Raw genomic sequence first — 20819 nt, forward strand, 5'->3', positions numbered from 1 at the left:
CTTTTAAGTCTTCCCTGATGGGGGGACGCTTCAGGTTTCAAGTCAAAGCGGTCATAACCCTCCCTAATGAGGAAGTGCCTTAGCCAAGGACCACATATCATAAAGCCTCAAGAGGACCGAGCTATACCCCGACGATGCAACCCCTCTTGCTCTTTCGGTAAGATTATCATAAGCTAGAGTCTCTAATTAATTAGCCAAGACCAGAGCCATATAGTATTGTTGTTGCACTATTTTCCTGGGTGGTTCTCCATGTTCCAATTAATGCAATGATCTTGAAATTATTACCATCAAAGTATTCCAAAACATAAAGTAAATCAATTGTATCATAGCTTTCAAGTTATCCAACACAGTTCTAAGTAAAAGCAACTAGCATAGCTACAATATAATAACTCAGGTTTAATCAAGGAAGTTTAGAAGAAACTAGGCACATCCTTAGTTTGGGATCTATCATATTCTAGACTCATGCATGCATATAAAGTAAATGTGTGTATTTAGAAAGTTATTAGGACCGGAATATGATCAAGGACCACTTGCCTTCGTCAAAATTTTGCTGCTGCTCAGGGGCGTCTTCAAAGCCTTGCTCTTGCGGACCCTCGAACTGCGCACCGTCTATCGTAACACACAAGTACATACAAGCAAACAAGTAAAATAAATAATAAGAAACAGTACACCAAACAATATAAACAGAGCAAAACAACATTATAAAGCTACTGTATACGTCGCAAGGGTCGCGTGAGCGCGAGAATCGATGAAAACGGAGTTAAAATGGAGAAGTTATGGCTAAAACATAATTCCAGTGGCTTATTTGTAGAAGATTTGAAACTAGAAGGGCTCTAGACAAAGAAACCGAGGGCTACAACATAATTAAACCTTAAATCTAGGGTTTAGATTGAAAAATAGAGGGGCTAAGAACGGCGGGTTATATTTTAGAAAGGACAAGGGCCTAATCAGAAGAAAAAGGATCTGTCCGTGAATATTTTTGAACTGCCGTGGACTGCGGGTTGATTTCTATATAACTCAGGGGCTAAAGTGTAAAATACCCTAGGGTTGACCGGTATCGGGTTGTTTGACCCCGGTCAACCCTAGGGTGTGACCGTCGGATCTGGATCGGACGGCTGCGAAGCGGCTGGCGCGGCGGGGCGGTGGCGCTGGGCACCGGCGGCGGGCGGCGGCGGCTCGTCGGAGATCCGCGTAAACGCGACTCCGGCCGCGGATTCAACTCGGGTTTGGTCTGGGAGAAAGAGAGCGAGGAGGGGAACGCGTCTACGGGGTTAAGACGAGGCGCTGGTGGCCAGGGAAGGCGGACGACGGCGAGGTGTGGTGGCGAAACTCCGGCGAGCAATCGTGCGCGCGGGAACACGGGAAACAGAGGGGAAAGGGCCGGCGAGGATCCTCACCCCAAGGCGGAGCTCCGGCTGCAGCTTGCGGCGATAGCGGAGCGGCAAGGCGGCGGCTACGATGGCGACCGAAACGCGGCTGCAATGGCGGCGGCTAGGGCTTCGAGGGCGAGAGGCGGCGGCTGCGGGTTTGACGGGTTCTAGGGCACGGGGCGGCGGCTTTATAGGGTGGCCGCAGGCGTCTTGGCGTGCGGGCCCGGGCGTCGCGCGACGGGGGAAGCCGGGACTCGAGCCTCGGTCAAACCCGAGTCTGGCTCGAGGTGGAAGACGCGCCCGACAGAAGGGCCCCACCTGTCAGCGAGAGAAAAGAGGGAAGAAGAGAAGGGGCACGCGGGCTGATTGGGCCGGGGGAGGAGGTGAGCCAGCTGGGCTAGATGGTCCGTGCGGGGGAAAAGGAAGGAAAGGAGAGAGCCAAGCTGGCCTGGGCCGCAAGGAGGGAAAAAGAAAAGAGAAAAAGAAAAAGAGAGAGTGGGCCGGTCCCAAAGAGAAAAAGAGGGAGAGAGAATTTTTTTTTTGAACAAACGCAGGAGAGCTGCGTCGGGGAGAGAAAGAATTGCATTCAAATGCATTTAAATTTGAATTTAAAATTTAAATTCAAATAGAAGACAAACAATAAAACAATGCAATACGGCATGAAATGCACAAAACCTATATTTCCTTATATTTCTTTTTAGGGTTAAGTAAATTACTATTAATTCACAGTAAGTGCTCTAAAAATCAAAATGATGGAATAAAAACCTTATGGACCCTAACAAGAATCTAGAAAAAATTATTTGGGTTCCTAATTTGAAAATTAGGGTGTTACACACTGTCACCTACTACCGAAAAATAGGCCACTATAATATTCTTATTATCAGTGGACACCTTATCTACTATCGCAAAACAGCACCATTTACTCCTAGAATGAATGTAGGAAAATAAGAGTAATTATGTTGAGCCGATGACTTGAACACCTAACCAACTGAGCAAGACTTTTATCTGCACGGTCCTTCAAATTGAAGGCATATGTTAGTTAAGATGGTTAAATTGTATATGAGCTCGATCATGTAAATGTTAAAAGCATGTCTTCTATGACAAGACACAAACTTCAATGATGAATAGGATACGATTCAGTTCACTGCGGCAAGTGACACTGCAAAACCAAGAAATCCCTATCTATTAGAGACATTTCCCTGTCAATTTGGATGTCACATATGCTAAACAGCACGTAAAAGCCTAATCATATTTCTTCTATAAATGATGTTTGTCCGTCTCTTTAATAATAAAGATTTAATATTCGGTGGACTCACCGAGTCCAAGGGATGATGTGACTACGCAACAACTAAACTTAGATATTTATATGAAGTCACGTCTACCTATTAATCCTGATGATGAAAATATCATCAATCAATACCATCACATAGAAAACTGAATAATGCTAAAAAAAGATACTCCCTCGTTTTAAAATATAGGTCGTTTTAACTTTTCTATATTAGACATACATTATATTTAGATGTATAGCAAATACTATAAATCTAAAAATTCAAAATAATCTACATTTTGGATTGGGGGAGTACATCGGAAGAATAGTTGGTGTAAAAGTCAATTTGTATGTACAGAGAATATAGATTCCATTTGTGTGAAATATAAGGGACTTGCTATTTATATGTGTCTGGAATGAAGTTTTTTTTTAGGCAACGTCTCCCTCAATTCAGATCTACCTGTGCCAAGATTACTTTCTCGACCTTCGCCCGTGTGCCGTCGTGGCCTTCCTCGTGCCAGCGCTTATCAATCCGTTTTGCTACTACTCTCCCGCCCTGAAACTGAAACGGGCCGGTTCGAAAAGAAAAACTGAAACGGGCCAGCCTCGATCAGCCCAGCTGGCGATGGCCGGCATGGGCCTGGCCTGCTCGCTCTTCCCGCCCAGGGGTGAGCAGGCCAATCCTACTTCTCAAACAGATGCTCAAAATTATTAGTTGCAAATTGGATGTTTAATCGGTGGAACTACACAAACACAAATCACAAACACTGGAGCAGGGATGAAGTGACAGACCAAAAATGGGGCCTACAGTTTCAGAGAGTCATATGCCAAGAAATTTCAAAAGAGACTACAAACACCAGCGCGGCCTCAGAATGAAACCACGGCGCCGTAAATTGAATTAAAGGGAAAAAGATGCGTGCGTGCTACCAGTGAATTCCCAAAGAATCCAGGACTTTGACTCGCTTTGATATGATGGGGAATTTTGTAGGTTTCCCTTTTGACTTGAGTGAGTGCAGAAGGCTAAAGAAAATGAAAGCCAAGTTTCGTGTCCATCCTTATCGGTTGCCACCAGTCCCATTAGAACATAACACACGCTTCGCGCACCCTATCATCAATTTTCTTCATTCAAAATAAAATAGATCCATATACATAAGTAAACAAAGCATGAGATAGGAAAATGAAAACAAACGTAGGAACCTAACATGACAACAACACAGATTGAATACAAGTTCCAAGTAAATATTGGATCCAACTGTGGAGCCATGATCATCTGAGGTTTACGATTCAGTGAGGATAAGGAAGCTGGCGAACCATGCGTAAAAAAATAGAGGACCGCTCACGCCGGTCATGCAGAGTTGGTCCTCCCCACTTACCCAGTATTCCCGCTCATTGACCAATAGCAGCTAACAATGGAGCCAACAGAAATATATGGTCCACCGATCAGATACAACCAACACTGCTCGAGACCACCGCTCGTTTTCAACTGCTCCGACGCTTGACCGGATGAGCGAATCTTGTTGCTGACCAATCAGGCTGCTTTTCTGGCGTGCAATGTTTAGCTTAGAATGTAGCTTAGAGCCCACGCTGTAGCCAGAGCAACAGCTTTCCATCCGAGAAGCGCCCGCGTGTGAGCCGAAGAGAACTACGGGAGACGTGGCTGCTGCAAATAAGTGCCGTACATGCGTCGTACTCGAGAAACGCTCTCCCGCGTCCAGGAGCTACCTGCTTTTAAGAAACCCGATGCACGAAGGGTGCTGACACGGACGAAGAAAGGGCAAAGCAGCGAAGGACAACTGTATTTTGTTGTATAGATGGAAGGGACAGGAAATGAAAGGAGAAGCCGAGACGGGCGGCGATTCTGTGCCGTACCTGAACGAGCGCGGTGTGCGTCACGGTCCCCGACGCGGCCGTGACGTTGGCGGCGATGACGCGGAGGCGGAGCCCCTCGAGCGCGCGGCACAGCTTGGCGACGGCGTCCCTCCGGTGGCGGCACGCGACGCTCACCACCAGCACCTTATCCCCGGCGCCCGACACCCTCACCTGTCAAATCAGGAAAGGAAACCCGGCCGGGGACGGGGGATCCATCGATCCGGTCAGTACATACAGTGCATGCAGTACAGTCCAAGCCGGCCGTCGCCGTCCGGCCGGGCGCCGGCGTGGCGCCGGGGGGCAAAAGCGCTAAAAGCGTCCAAGGGTGATAGGCCGGCGTCGGCGTCAGGTCCCCGGCCGGCCGGTCGCTTGTCACCATTAAAACTGCTCATTCCGTGAGCTCGCCGTCGCGGCACCGTGTAAACTTCACGTGATTAATTAATTGGTTATTACGTACGCACCTGCAGAGCGTCGACCGGCGGCGAAGAGGGACCGTGGCGGGCGGGACGCCGCCAGGGACGAGAAGGACGGGTTCCGCTTCGTCCGCTTCGTCGGCGACACGGCGGCGTGGCTCGCGCGGCCGTCGTCTCCCCGCGCCGGCGGACGGCATTGGCGTGCCGAGCACTAGGTGGTGCGCGCCCGCGGCGGCCTCGAGGAGGGCTAGCTCGGCGAGCAGCTGGCGCTCGAGCTGCTGCAGCTGCAGGATGTACTCGATGGCGTCCTCGAGGACGGACGCCTTGTCCATCTGTGGCATTTGCACGTACATTCAGATGACGGTGAACACCCGAACAAAAGCAAGGTCTCGATTGACGCAGGCACGTAGCAACCAATGCAATCAGCACGCACCTTGGTGATGTTGGGGACGACGCGGCGGAGCGCGTAGAGCCTGTCGTTGAGCCTCCGGCGGCAGCGCCTCTCCGTGACGACGACGACGCTGCTGCCGATGCTCCCCGCACCCGCGGTCGCCGCGGAGGAGTTGGAGCCGGCGTCCGGGACGCTCGAGTAGCCGTCGCGGTGCTGCTGGCCGCCGTCGCCAGCCACCGCGCCGCCGTCCCCGTCGGCGCCGATGCACAAGCTGCAGGCAGACAGACACAGGCGGCACGGTTGATGATTCAATCTCGATTGCGCTCGAACCTGATCGAGAACGAATACCTCTGCAACGCTTCGGAGTCGAGGCAGTCCCAGAGGAGGCACTCCAAGCTATCACCCATCGTCGGATCCATCGCTCTTGGGTTGCTGCTGCTGGCGGAGCGCACAGTGGCAGCGGATGAGGGACGGGCCCGGACGGGTGAGCGACGACTGAGCGTGCCAGACTGGAACAGACTACCAGCTATAGGCTGCTGTTGGCTCGGAAGTCGCGGATATCTGCGTGGTGGAGCCCACCGGCCCGACGAATCCCCATCCTGGCCGTCGGATCTGCATCGATCGCGACCGGCAGGCTTCACCTCACTCTGCCAGTCAACGCATGGGGTCCACGGACCGACCGCTCAAGGAGTCGTGTCTTCATGCCCCGTAGGAAATGGGATTGAATTTGCTCGGTCAGTGGTCGCAGTTGAAGCCAACGCAGCTCCCAGGTCGGTCGAGAGCATCGCTTACTCAACGTGCGTGAGCACCCACTGTCCAGACGGGCAGAGCATGTACCAAATAGTGACCAAGGTCGGTTGAACGCAAGGATACTGAGCGCAAAATCGGAGAGGAACTCTCAAGGGGGAAATTTATTAAATAAAACCGTTTCACAAAAAATATTTTAACGTTACGCGGACTTGGGAAGGGGCGCCTTCATCGTCGCCCTCCTTCTTCCTTCACCCGTCATCTCCCATGGACGTTGCGGAGGAACCGGTTCCGACAAGCGAGAAGCGTCGATCGGCATCACGAGCTCCGCCGCCAACGTCTTGAGAAGTGTCACGTATTCTACTGCATCTGCTGGCAAGCCCCAAGGCGCACCAGGAGGCCCAACCCACTCAACACCGGCCCACAATGGGTCCGTTAGTAGAGACGGCTACCGCGAGGAAGCAAACTACTTGAAGGGATCATCTCCTTCGTGTTGAGGCAGGAAATTGTAATAGGGTAGCTGTTGGCCGGCTCGCCGGAGAATAGTGTTAGCCTAAATGATTAAACAGACTAGACGGTTACCTACCGTTTAGCTATTTATTCAGACTAAACAGCTATTTAAATGGACTAAACGATAATTAGATGGGATAAACGGCTGATTAAATGGATACGGTAAACCACTGTGTAGCATCTACGTAGTGTATACACTGGCTAAACGGGCGCGTAGGCGAACATCGCCGGAGAACTGAACCTGTACGGTGATCTCGCCGGACTTGAACCTACTGCATTTCCTCGCCTATCGTATCCGTCGAGCCTAAGTACCATTACATTTGGTATCAGATTCACGTTCCTTAATCCACCACCTCCACCAAATTCGCTGCCGCCACCACACTCTGTTCTTCCACGCTGGCTGACCTCCCCGACTACCTCCGGCAACCGCAGTACCTCACTCGCGTCCAGAAGCAATCCATGGAGACAGAGAATCAGATCAAGGACATCGCCAAGACCCTGCTGGAGATCAAGGCGATGCTCGCGGGCCCAACCGCGTCGTTTGCCGATCTAACGGGATGGAAGACGGAGGTCGATCACAAGGTGAACGATCTTCATACCTCAGTTGATGCGCTTCATGTCAAGGTGGATCAGATCACGATTCGCACTCAAGATCTCGATCCGGCTTACAAAGTCTTCGACACCGAGCACATTGATCTGACGAAGTCGAGTACCGCCCATCTGGTACAGTCTCCATCAGGAGCGGCTTCAGGGCATTTCGGCCACGGCGATGAAATGAACCACCGAGGGTTTGGATGTGGGGTGGTTACCACCGTCACACTGGCTCCTGTCACAGGTGCGAAGTTCACCTCTGACCCATCCTCTGTGCCTTTCTATTCTACCAATTTCGGTTCATTCAATCCTATGGTGGCTAGTAGTCCTTGGGGATCAGGTCTACCTCATATCGAATTTCCTCAATTCGATGGGCATAGTCAAAAAATGTGGAAACAGAAGTGTGAGTCCTATTTTGAGCTGTATGGTGTTCCTCCTCACATGTGGATCAAGTTAGCCACTATGAATTTCCATGGTACCGCTGCCTTCGAGCTTCAATCTGTCGAGTCTAGTGTTAAGGGCTTTAACTGGGCTGATTTTTGTTCTACTGTGTGTGGTCGCTTTGAAAGGGACCAGCAAAATCAACTCATTAGGCAGTTCTTTCGCATTAAGCAGCAGTCCACTGTAGCTGATTACGTTGAACATTTTGATGATATTGTCCATCAGCTTCGTGCACATGATCCACACTTCCATCCCATGCTAGTAACAAATAGGTTTATTGAAGGTCTTAGAGATGATATAAAAGCTGTTGTTATTATGCACAAACCATTGGATTTGGATACTGCTAGTTCCTTGGCCATGCGGCAGGAGGAATTGCTGGGTGAAATGCCCAGGAGGGAATTCAAACGCCAAGATACCTTTCAACCTTTCAGAACTGTGCCTAAGAATTCCCCAATACCTGGTACTAACACCAAGGCTGCTCAGTTTGCTACCCCTGAAGAAAAACAGCATGTTGAGTCCCTGAAAGTTCAGAAGCCTGAAGATGTGCTTGATGCTATCAAAGCTTATAGAAGAGCAAAAGGTTTATGCTACAAGTGTGGGGTCAAATGGAACCCAGGGCACAGATGTGCTCCCACTGTTGCTTTGCACGTAGTGGAGAAAATCTGACAAATGCTACAAGATCCTTCAGAGCTGTCTAAACAGCCACAAAATGAAGACTCGGATTCTGGAGATGATTTGATGTGCTTATCTTCTTATGCCATGAATGGCAGAGACACACTCAAGACAATCAGAATAGTTGGAAATTTGCTGAGCCATAAACCTCTGATACTAGTGGACTCTGGTAGTTCTAGCAACTTCATTTTTGAGCAGTTGGCTTCTCAGTTACCTGGATGGATTGAATTGTTGACTCCTGTACAAGTCAAAATTGCTGATGGCAAAGTTATCTGATGTACTCATGAAATTCAGCACTGTCAGATGTACATTCAAGGGCCTGTTTTGATGTTAATCTGAAAATTCTTCCATTGCAATGCTATGATATTATTATTGGGATGGAATGGCTTGAGTTACACAGTCCAATGCAAGTTCATTGGCAGGAGAAGTGGCTTTCATTTCTGTACAAGGATCAACTGATTTCCCTACAAGGCTTATCTTCTCAGGCTCCAACTGTATAGAAAATTGGTGTTCATCAGTTGGCCCAATTGGAAGCAACAGATGATATCTGGTGTGTTTTAGAATTGAGCACAATGAAAGAGGGAGGAGCTCTGGATAACTGGCCAGCACAAATACAGAAGTTGGTGGAGCAATACAAGGAGATCTTTGACAAACCAAAAGGTCTGCCACCAGCTAGATCCCACATGCACACAATCCCTTTCCTTCCTGGTGCCCAACCCTTCAGGCTAAGACCATACAGATATAACCCAGCACAAAAAGATGAGATTAAAAATCAAGTTTTGGAGTTACTCAAATCTGGTATGATAGTGGAGTGTTCTAGTCCTTTTTCCTCACCTGTATTACTAGTTAAAAAGAAAATAGGGGAGTGGAGATTATGTGTGGACTATAGAAAACTGAATTCTTTGACTATCAAGAACAGCTACCCTGTGCCTATTATGGAAGAATTTCTTGATGAGATGGCCGGGGTCGTGTGGTTCACATGTTTGGATTTAAGCTCTGGATATCATCAGATCCTTGTGAAGCCATCTGATCAATACAAGACAGCATTTCAAACTCATAATGGTCATTATGAATACAGGGTGATGCCTTAGGGAGTGACTGGAGGTCCTGCTACCTTTCAACATGTGATGAACTCTGTATTGTCCCCTCTTCTCAGAAAGTGTGTTGTGGTGTTTATAGATGACATATTGATCTACAGCAAAACTTGGGAGGAACATGTTCAGCATGTTCAAGCAATGTTTGCACTACTGAAGGAGCATCAATTTAAGGTGAAATTGTCAAGATGCTCATTTGCTCAATAGAAGATTCACTACTTGGGGCATGTGATAAGTGCTGAAGGTGTGGCTACAGACCCATCTAAAGTAAAGGATATTCTAAACTAGCCTACTCCTTCCTTTGTGAAAGATGTGTATTGCTGGGTATTACGGAAAGTTTGTGAGAGATTTTGGAGTCATCGGTAAGCCTTTGACTACTTTGCTAAAGAAAGGAGTTCAGTTCCTATGGACTGCTGCACAGGAGGAAGCATTTGTGGCACTGAAGCATGCTCTTAGTTCTACTCCTATACTTGCCTTACCAAATTTTCAGAAGCCTTTCACTATTGAAATAGATGTCTCTGACAAAGGAATTGGCGCAGTTCTATTACAAGATCAACATCCTATAGCTTATGTCAGTAGAGCCTTGGGCCCCAGAAATCAAGCACTTTCCACTTATGAGAAAGAGTGTTTGGCAATATTGCTTGTTGTGGAGCATTGGAGATCTTATCTACAACATGCTGAGTTCATAATACAAACTGGTCAGAAAAGCTTGGTCCATCTTGATGATCAGAGACTATCTACCCCTTGGCAACACAAGGCATTGACAAAATTGATGGGTCTGCAATACAAACTATGTTACAAAAAAGGGACTGAAAATAAAGCTGCAGATGCCTTGTCCAGAATTCATCCTCAACATAAACCGGAAGTTTTGGCAATATCTTCTGCTCAACCAATTTGGCTTCAGGAACTGATACAGAGTTATGTAAAGTTCCCAGATATTGCAAGATTGTTAGCCTCTTTGTCTGTTAAAAGTACTATGGGCGAATATATGTTACATGATGGGCTCATTAAATTTAAGGGCAAGATTTTGGTTCTCCCTGACGAAAAGCTGCAGCAGACTATTATTCAGTCCCTACATTCCACTGCTATTGGTGGCCATTCTGGACCCTTTGTGACATACCAGAAGGTGAAGCAAATGTTCTTCTAGCCTAGGATGAAAAAGACGATTAAACAATTGGTGACGCAATATACAGTGTGCCAACAAGCAAAGTCTGAGAGGGTCAAGTACCCTAGGTTACTGCAACCATTACCTGTTCCAACTTCTACATGGCAAACAGTTACCATGGACTTCATAGAAGGTCTTCCAACTTCAAACAAATACAACTGTATCATGGTTGTGGTGGATAAACTTTCCAAGTATGCTCACTTTGTTCCCTTACAACACCCTTTTACTGCATTTAAAGTGGCCCTAGCATATATGGAGTACATTTACAAATTTCATGGTTTACATGGAACTATAGTGAGCGACAGAGACAAGATTTTTACTAGCACTCTTTGGCAAGAGCTGTTTAAGTTATCTGGCACTGAATTAAGGATGAGCAGTGCATACCATCCCCAAACTGATGGGCAAACCAAAAGGGTTAATTAGTGTTTAGAGGGATTTCTGAGGTGCTTTGTACATGCCTGCCCCACTAAATGGAAAGAATGGTTAAACCTTGCTGAATTCTGGTAAAATACAAGCTATCACTCCAGTTTGGGCAAACTCCATTTGAGATATTGTATGGCAACACACCGAGACATTTCGGCATCAATGTGGTGGATTCTTGTGTTGTCCCTGACTTAAAAGCTTGGCTGTCTGAAAGAAAACTGATAGTTCAGTTACTACAACAGCAGTTGCTAAGGGTTCAGCAGAGACAGAAACATCAAGCAGATAAGAGAAGGACTGAAAGATCCTTTGTTGTGGGTGATATGGTATTCTTAAGATCCAGCCATATGTTCAGTCTTCACTGCAAAAGAGAGCAAACCATAAATTGGCCTTCAAGTACTTTAGCCCATATCCTGTTATTGAGAAGATTGGCCAAGTTCATACAAGTCACAGCTGCCTCCATCGGCTATGATCCACCTAGTGTTTCATGTCTATTTACTCAAGAAGGCTGTGGGGGATAACCACCAGGTGAGCACTGAGCTACCTATTACTAATGATGCTTACCAGGTTCCCGAAGAAGTGTTGCAGAGGCGCATTCAGCAGCGTGGTGATAGTTCTGTGTCTCAAGTTCTGATCAAGTGGTCTCGGTGGGCCTCGTCTCTTGCAACCTGGGAAGATGAAGCTGTACTGGTCAACGTTTCCCGGCTGCAACAGCTTGGGATCAAGCCGTTTCTGAAGGAGGGAGGGATGTCACGTATTCTACTGCATCTGCTGGCAAGCCTGAAGCTGACGACAAGGCGGTGGAACAGGCCGAGCGTAAGTCAAGGGGCACTAGGAGGCCCAACCCACTCAACACCGGCCCACAATGGGTCCGTTAGCAGAGACGACTGCCGTGAGGAAGCAAACTACTTGAAGGGATCATCTCCTTCGTGTCGAGGCAGGAAATTGTTAGGATAGCTATTGTCGCCGGAGAACTGAACCTGTACGGTGATCTCGCCGGACTTGAACCTACTGCATTTCCTCGCCTATGGTATCCGTCGAGCCTAAGTACCATTACAAGAAACTCACGTAGATGGCCGTCCCCCTCGGCCTTCGCCCCCTCGCTCCTACCACGAGAAACCCACCGTCACCCCTGCGACATCCAGAAACCCATTCGCCGCCTCGACCTCCTCCCGGGTGAGCTCGCCAGCAAGCAGCCACATCGGAGGGCAGTAAGGCCATCTCAGATTTCACATCCTCCTAGGATGCCTCAGGTTCCTTCACTACTAGGTCGGTGTTGGTACTTGAGGTTCAGTCGTCTGGTAAGGGCAGCAGTAGAAGTAGTGGAAAATGAAATGGATGGATGCAGGTATTATTGTAGCTGGGACAATAAGAATTCTGATTGTGCTTTTCAACGGTGCTGCTCTGGCCAGTTATCTGCTGCATGGAGCCCTGTTTTCCTGTTCGATTCGATGTTAGCTGGCAAGCATGATGTATGCATCCGACCCAAATGTCAGATGAGAGGTGCTAATTCAGGCAGTATATACGGCTTCAATTCTTCAAGGTAACTAGATAGTAGATACATCCACGACATATCCTGTTCTACCTCACTGCTATTGCAATCTAGATTTTAAGCTTCACAATGCTATTATTCGATTCTACATGAAGCCAAATTGTTAAATCAGCAAAGGCAAGGCTCTTTCACTAATAAGTGATCCTCTGCATAGTTACAAAGATCCAGTGAGTATTCTCTGAACATGTCGTCCATTGGGATTCTTCAAGTAAACATTAGTTATCAACAATATGTATGACTATACATCACCAGTTGTGAAATTCTACAAAACGTGCAATCATAACTGGTCATACAATACATTTGTACAATGGATCAAACTACATGGAAAGAACACGAGAATCAGTTGCTTGGAGTAGCATAACCAATAAAACCTATTAGGCCCCGTTTAGAACCTTGGAATTGAATTCCATTCTAATAATCATAATTTAGACACAAATCTATTAAGCTAATATGATTATATAAGGAATATATTTGTATACTATTGTTGGCTATATGAGTGATATACTTATGTGCTATATTTCTACTATAGAGGAGTGAGCCAAAGAGCGTACTATAAGTTACGGAATAGAAATATAGTCTGGTGATATATAGAATCAATTTCCATTCCCCATCCTATGAATTTAGGATAGGCTTATATCTAAACTTTGAAAAGTGGTTGGATGTCAAATTCTAAGCAAAATAGCCTAGTTTATTAAGTAGATTTCAATTCCTCCAAAATGATAGAATCCAAACGGCACCTTATTCTAAATGTGGCTTTCGAATTTTTTCAAGCATTGATAATATTCGCATAAAGTAATTTTGATATGCCAAAATCTCCAAACTGAGTGTTCATACCCTATGTAAGAAGAATTTTGCTTGGTTTAATATCACTATGGATGGTTAGAGAATCACAACAGGCTGTGGATCATCAATTCCATCTACAATATCAATAGCAATATTCAGCTTCTGAGCTAGGATGAGCATACTGGATGATAGTCTTTTCTGATTATGGAAGCCAGTCATCTAAACTACTATTATGCATGAACTAAAAAACAACGTGCCTTCAACTCTTGCTCTTGTGGGTCGATAGAGAGCAACATCTAATTACTTTGTAAGGCAACAGTGACGTTCTCTCATCTACACCCCAAACTCAGCATTAAAACTCCTGGAAGATGCTACTTTTACAGGTTTAACACATTTTCAGCCATGTTTATACTTGCATGGTCATCATTGAAAGTGCATCTGCAGACCACACCATACTTTTTCCCTATGAATTTTTCTTCTGAGAAATTATTAGTATGCATCGTGAGTAGGGATGCAAGTTATATATATTTGGGTCATTGGGTCGAACCAAAAAGTTGATAAAATGAACTAGAATGGCATTCTGCGTAAATAATCTGGGAAGAGAAATGAACTAGAGTGGCGTACCATCGTAATTAATTAGCTGACCAAAAAATACTATTGGGTACCCACTTGCATCCTTAATCGTGAGAGGTGTTCTGATATTTTCCCTTAATTGGTGCCAGTTGTATTTGGCCGTTCTTTCGTTCTGCAGTCTTCTTGAAGCTCAACTGAATAAGGCCAGTTACTTTTTAATGCACCTTGTTGTGAGACCTTACTCAACTTTGACCACTCTGTCGTTTTTGTCCTTTGGCCCTTGGGTATGAAACCAAGTGAAGCTGAGATTTTTGACAAAAACATTTGATTATAATTTAGATTTCTGGAAACGTCTTCCCTTGATACATCACCATTTGGTTCATTACCACGAACCAAGTGAAGCATAGTTTTTTCCACCTACTTGTTTGTTTGTTGCTGCTTTGAATGTCTGCTGCATGCATTAGGTTCTAAGATCCATATTGGTTGAGGTTATGCATAACTTCTCAGTTTTGATAGTATAGGCTTTTGACCCATACATTTGATTCAATTTCTACAAATGTCCAATTGACTCAAGACATTTGGTAAATGTCTTTATACTTTGCTTATTCCTAATGCAAACAAATGTAGATTGTAGAATGCTAGTATTTTGACTCATACAACTTATTTAACTCTATCAATAAAAGATACTTATTGAAATGGAAACATATCTATTTTTGGTTTTCTTGAACTTCGGAACATACTAAGGTGCTTTATATTTGTATGTATCTGCTATTTTTTTTATGTTAGTGCTACTCGATCAAAACATCAGTTACAATCATTGCATAGTTATTTCTACTCCATGCACCACATCAGGTCTGGCAAACTTGAGGTACGAATCTCTGATAGCATGCATCTCAATGGCTGCATCCTGTATGAGGATCCTCTCTCTAGGTTGTTTCTTCGAGCAGGATATTCCGAGAGTAATGACATAAACCAAGCAGTTCCCAATTCTACTTCTTGTAGTGCTGTTATAGGCATCTTTGTGCATCCACATTGTTGAATCAGCTATTTCCAATATTCTCTCTGGAAGAGCATCCTCCGAAAATTTATGCAGATCCAATGAACCTCTGAACATATGTCATGTGTTGGGCTCCTTCCTGTAAACATCTCAAGCAGCAATATGCCTAGGCTATAGACATCACGAAGAGTTGAGATCGAAGAACCTTCGCCGTATTCTACGATTGTGCAAACAGTTATACTGATCAGTATGCCATATTTGACGTTATGTAAGAACTAGGGGTAATAAACAAAAACCAAAACTCAACAGCTTTAGTTACCTGGAGCAACATAACCAATGGAGCCTCTTATTCCTATTGTGCTATTTGAATTTTGGAGGGATGTGCTTGCACTTTCTGGAAGGATTCTTATATGCCGAAGTCTCCAACATGGGCAGTCATGTCTTTTGCAAGAAGGATGTTGCTTGGCTTCAGGTCGCAATGTACAATTGGTTGCTGACAGTGATTATGAAGATAGTCTAAAGCATCCATGATATTGACGGCAATTTCTAGCCTTGGTTCTTGTCTTAGAGTATTCCTCAGTGTGGGCATGTCAGATTTTAGATGAAGCCAATCATTTAAGCTACCATTGGGCATTAATTCAAAAACTAGTGCCTTGAACTCCTGTCCTTGATTGACACTTGAGCAGCAAGTGATGATTTTACGAGGCTACGATGACGCACTCTTTTCAGTGCCTTACATTTAGCCACAAAGCTTCTAGTAGACCCAGATTGGTGAAGTTTAAAAACCTTCACAGCAGCAATTGTTCCCTCATCTTGAAAACTGCATTTGTAGACCGCCCCAAAGCTTCTTTCACCAAGCAAATTAGCTTCTGAAAATCCATTGGTTCCACTTGCTAATGTATGGTAAGTAATCCTTTCATAGTGCTCCTCAGTTATTGATGGTAGGATTGGCTTGTTCTGCTTCCGTCCAATCTTCTTATAGAGAAAACAACTGAATACAATAGCAAAAGCTAAAAATATGAGTACACCAGTCGCTGCCAGAGCTATGGCAAGTGATTTTAACTCCCTTTTCTGTTCTAGTTCCCTGAGTTTTTCTTGTGGCATGGAGCTAAATGAAGCTGCTGTATTCCACCACAAAGCTCATCATTTGCAGTGATTGACAAGTTAGTCAAACTTTTAAGAATGCCTTCTTGTGGCACTTCTCCCTGCAGATTGTTGAAGGATAAATCCAATTTTGACAATGATGACAAATTCTGCAAAACTGTAGGGATGGTCCCGGTCAAGTAATTGTGTGCTAGAGACAACTGTTGGAGGTTGCAGATACTACCAAGAGCCAATTCCCTCAGTGCCATAAAAATTAACATAGCTTCTCTCAGTGCCATAGAATTTTTCGAAATTCCATCAGTACCACGGCTTCAAAATTTTATCCCTCAATGCCAATTCCGTTAGGAATATGTTAAATTTTAACAGACCACAGGAACTCATGGCATTACCATCACACGGAGCTCAAGCCAGGATCATCGTGGTTCTTCTTGGCACTGACGCGATCTGTGACCGTCTCCATGAGCACGTCGAAGCCGTCGTCCGACTTGAGGAGGCATCCGGAGCTGGGTGCCCCAGGACGCGCCCATGATGCTGTCCGACATGTACTCCAGCGCCCTCTTCGCCACCGTGTCGTCCCTGATCAGCGCCCATCTGCGCGGCAACGCGACGCACGAGACGTGAGACGACATGTCAGTTCACCCTGCCCGTGTGTACCTGCCGCGCATTCGTGATACAGCATGGGTGTGCGTACGTACCCGAATCTGCTGCCAGCGTGGCCGGAGGGCTTGGACAGGGTGAACAGCATGACGTCCTCGTCGGCCGGCGCCGGGATGTGCGTGAAGTGCGGCTAGTAGTAGACTAGTAGGCGCGGTTGAAGATCGCCGCCGGCGAGCCGCGGAGGGCGGGCTCGCGGAGCATGGCGTCCGGGTTGTTGGGCGACGTGACGAACTTGATGATGCCGCCGTCGGTGGAGTTCCGCGACGCGTTGGCCCAGAGAGCCGTGGTTCCGCCCCACCTGTACTCGCGCCCGTCGAACATCCCGGTCTGCAGCCTGTACGCCTGCACAACGGATCGTCCAACAGGACTTAACAGTAACGTAACACCTTACAAACGGAATTAGCATTAAAAAATTTTGAAGCCGTGGAACCGAGGGAATTTCAGTAAAATTTATGACAATGAGGGAAGCCATGTTAATTTTTATGGCACTGAGAGAATTATCTATATAACCAATGGCACCAGAAATATTGCCAGATAACATATTCATCGACAGGTTGAGTACACTCAAACCCTTTAAATTCTCCAGAGATTGAGGTATCCTTCCCTCAAATGAGTTGTTGTCCAGCATTAGCCGTTCCAGAACGGTGCACCACCCAATGCTATCAGGTATCTCGCCAGGCAGTTGGTTTGCAGAAAACATTAGTTGGTTAAGGTTCCTCATGCTACCGACTTCAGAAGGAAGTTGTCCTGTCAGTGAATTGTATGATAAGTCTAAGAATCTAGAAAGGAGAGGTAGTCTGAAAATCTCTTTGGGAATCGAACCGTTCAGACGGTTGTTGGATAGATCAAGGGCCATCAGATTCTTCAGCTTTCCTAAGCTTGCTGGAATTGCCCCCATCAAAACTAGCATGGTATGCATATAGGGATGCCAACCTTGTGAGATTTCCGATAGATGAAGGTATGGAGCCCGATAAGTGTGTGTTGTAAAAACCTAGCTGAGTCAACTTTCCCAGCTTTCCAATGCTATCTGGAACTGCTCCGGATATGGAAGTATTCGCCACACTTTGGAATTCGAGGCCGACCAGATTGCCGATGGATGTGGGGATGCTCTCATTGATCCCAATACTGTTCAAGTAGAGATCTTGCAAAGTTATTGAGAGATTCCCTATTGAACTTGGCAGCTGCCCACTCAAACCGGGGTTGTCGTTGATAAGCAATGTCTGGAGTTGGCTGCGGTTTGACAACGAAGTGATAAATTCCCACCCCTCTGTCGTCTGCTTGTAGCCTGTTTATAGCCAAGAGAAGACGCTGTAGAGCTGGCAGCCTCCCTAATGTGGGAGGCACATGTCCACTGAACCTATTGTCCGTGAAGTCCAGAAGTTTGAGGGCATTGAGGTTGGAGAGTGATTCAGGGATGAAGCTGGTAAACTGGTTAGAGGCAACGCTCGTAACCCAGAGGCTAGGGAAGCTACTGCCAATGTCATCAGGAATTTCTCCATGAAGCATGTTTCCCTGGAGCTGAAATACTTCCAATGAAGATAAGTTGTAGAGGGAGCGTGGGGGCTCACCGGAGAGGCGGTTGAAGGCGAGGTCAAGGTGCCGGAGGCCTGGGAAGCCGCCGAGGCCAGGAGGGATGGTGCCCTCGAACTGGTTGAATACGAGGGACACATATAACTGAGCGATGACAAGTTGGCCAGCGACGCCGGGATGTCACCGGTGAGGTTGTTCTTCCACAGCCTGAGGATCTTGAGGCGCGTCAGCTTGTCGCCGAGCTCGGGGGGAAGGCGTCCGCGGAGCTGGTTGGACTGGAGTCCCATGGAGGTCAGGCTGGTGCAGGAGCTCATGTTGGCTGGGATCTCGCCGGAGAAGGCGTTGCTGCTCAGGTTGAGCGTCTCGAGGCGGCGCAGGCGGCCAAGGCTCGCGGGCACGGCACCGCTCAACCTGTTGGAGCCCGGGTCGAGGACCGTGAGCGACGACAGGTTGCCGACCGCCGGCGAGAGGACGCCGTTGAGGCCGCGGGAGGGGAGGCTCAGCACCACCACTCGCCGGGGCTGGCCCTGGCACGTCACACCCTCCCAGCTGCAGAACCCGCCGGTGCTGCTGGCGTTCCACGAAGGAAGCACGTAGCCGCCGTCGCCGCCGACGGCTGCTGCCTTGAACGCGGCAGTGATCGTTGTTTGCTTCCCCTGTTCGATCGCTGATGCTATTTGTACTGGATGACAGTGACCGTGATCATGTGGGGGTTGCCCTGTTCCTTAGTCAGCCTAGAAGAGTCGTACTACCATCTACCATGCCATGCGTGTTCGCACGGCGAGCCTCTGAATTAGAATGCCAATTTTGAAGGAGATGCGGCATACGGTCCTCTCATTTGGTCGGGGCTTTTGTTTGTACGGCATGGCTACCTGCATTCTGCTTCTTCCCGGTACGGTCGCCGATCTCCTGCCTTGCTCTTGATCATGATCCTATGATCTCGGGTCAGAAAATCATCGACTGCGGCGGAAGTACCACGAGGGAGCCAATCCATAGCAATTTGGGGCCAGGTTCATTTTGTAAGGGAAAAAAATGCCCACTCGTCTGAACCGATTAAGCTCATTCCTTCCCTCCTTTCACGATAACCTGTAACCGAGTTCAAACCAAAACGAGTCAACAAATATGAATGAGAAAATTCCGTCAATGCCATTGGAAATTTAGCCCGTTCCTTCGAAATTTAGCACATCCCTTCAATACCATCACTTTAAATTTTCCATCCCTCCAGTGCCATCACCGTTATATTGAGAGCAAAAGATCCTATTATACCGTTAAACTAGATCTGCCATATATTTTTTTTATTTTTACTCCTCCCCAACTCTATTCTCGACACCAGCCACATCTCATCTCAAATCTTATCCTCTCTAGTCGCCGACCCTGCTCCCCACGCTCACACCGCGCCGCCGCACGGAGATTTGCACCCGCACGGCGCGCCGCGTCAGGAGAGTGACGCGCGCGGCCCCTCCACAAGAGGCCCCTCGCGTCGCGTCGCTGAGGGCGCGCGGGCACCGGTCCTTGCCGGCCCTCGCGCTGTGTCGGGGCGCGCAAGGTGAGGGCAAAGGGCCGGACGCCGGAGCCGGAGGTGCCGCCGCATCTGTCAGCGAAGAAGCGCAAGCCGCTGCCGTCAGTGGCTGCTCCGTCCACGATCCATCGTCGCTCTCCATGTCGTGCAAATCGACGTCCACGTCTGGCAGCTAATTAGTACAAGTTATGAGCATCTGTTAGCTTGTGCTAGTCCGATTGATCTGTTAGCTTGTGCTCGTTCTTTTGATATTGTACTAGCCTCGAGCTTGGCTATGTAACCAGTGTATTTGATTTGTGCTTGGATATGCTAGCTTGTGCTAGTTTTTTTTTCCTATCTATTAGTTCGTGTTGCATTTGTTGATTGATTGTTCTATGTATATACAGAGTTTTGATGTTCAATGCAATTGCAAAAAAGGATGGCAATATAAATAAACATTTTCTTTCTGCGATTGCATAAATGGGATGGAAATACAAATATTTCATTTCTTCCCTAGAGGTACCATTGTCTTTTCCAGAAGCATTTAACAGCCATGTAACAGCATAGTCAAGGCAATAGCATTGAAGCGATGAGCTTAAATTTTCGATGGCATTGAAAGGATGAGCTAAATTTTAAAGTGACGAGTTAAATTTTTGATGGCATCGAGGGAATTTGCCCAATATGATTGCAGTGATCCCGTCTTGAGAGCTCTGCAACAAACATTATTTTGAAATCGAATTTTTGCGCCATGTCTGGAGTGCAGACTGCTCCGGGTCATCCCCGCCAGTCATTATCTACCTGGTTGCTCTTTGTTTTTTCTTGAAAAAGTCTAAGTTACTCCTCTCAAATATGTCAATTTTATAAAATAATAGCGGATATGATTAAAAGATACCCTGAATTTTTATCGTTAATTTGATAGTCTGGGACATTTAATATAAATTAATCCTTGAGATACAAAATTGTATGAAAGATAATGATGAAAAATTTATATTTTTCTATTATAAGTTAAGTTGTCCACTACCACCCTGCAAATTTTAAATTTGAACTCAATTTGCATGTGAAGAAAAAATAAATTGTATTAAGAGGTAAATTTAACCAAATGACAAAATTTTAGCAGTACTTGAGCCAACAAATAGTTACGAGGTTATCCGAACTTTAGTCATACATGAGGTAGT

At 46.6% G+C, this 20819-nt stretch overlaps 2 pseudogenes; both read right to left on the reverse strand.

Moving 5' to 3' along the window:
* Nucleotides 1–3855: 3855 nt before the first annotated feature.
* Nucleotides 3856–5787, reverse strand: LOC112877942 (annotated as a pseudogene).
* Nucleotides 5788–13957: 8170 nt separating this feature from the next.
* LOC112896627 lies at nt 13958–19807 on the reverse strand (annotated as a pseudogene).
* Between the last annotated feature and the right edge of the window lie 1012 nt (nt 19808–20819).

Source organism: Panicum hallii, chromosome 1 (assembly GCF_002211085.1).
Source record: "Panicum hallii strain FIL2 chromosome 1, PHallii_v3.1, whole genome shotgun sequence".
Taxonomy (NCBI): Eukaryota; Viridiplantae; Streptophyta; class Magnoliopsida; order Poales; family Poaceae; genus Panicum; species Panicum hallii.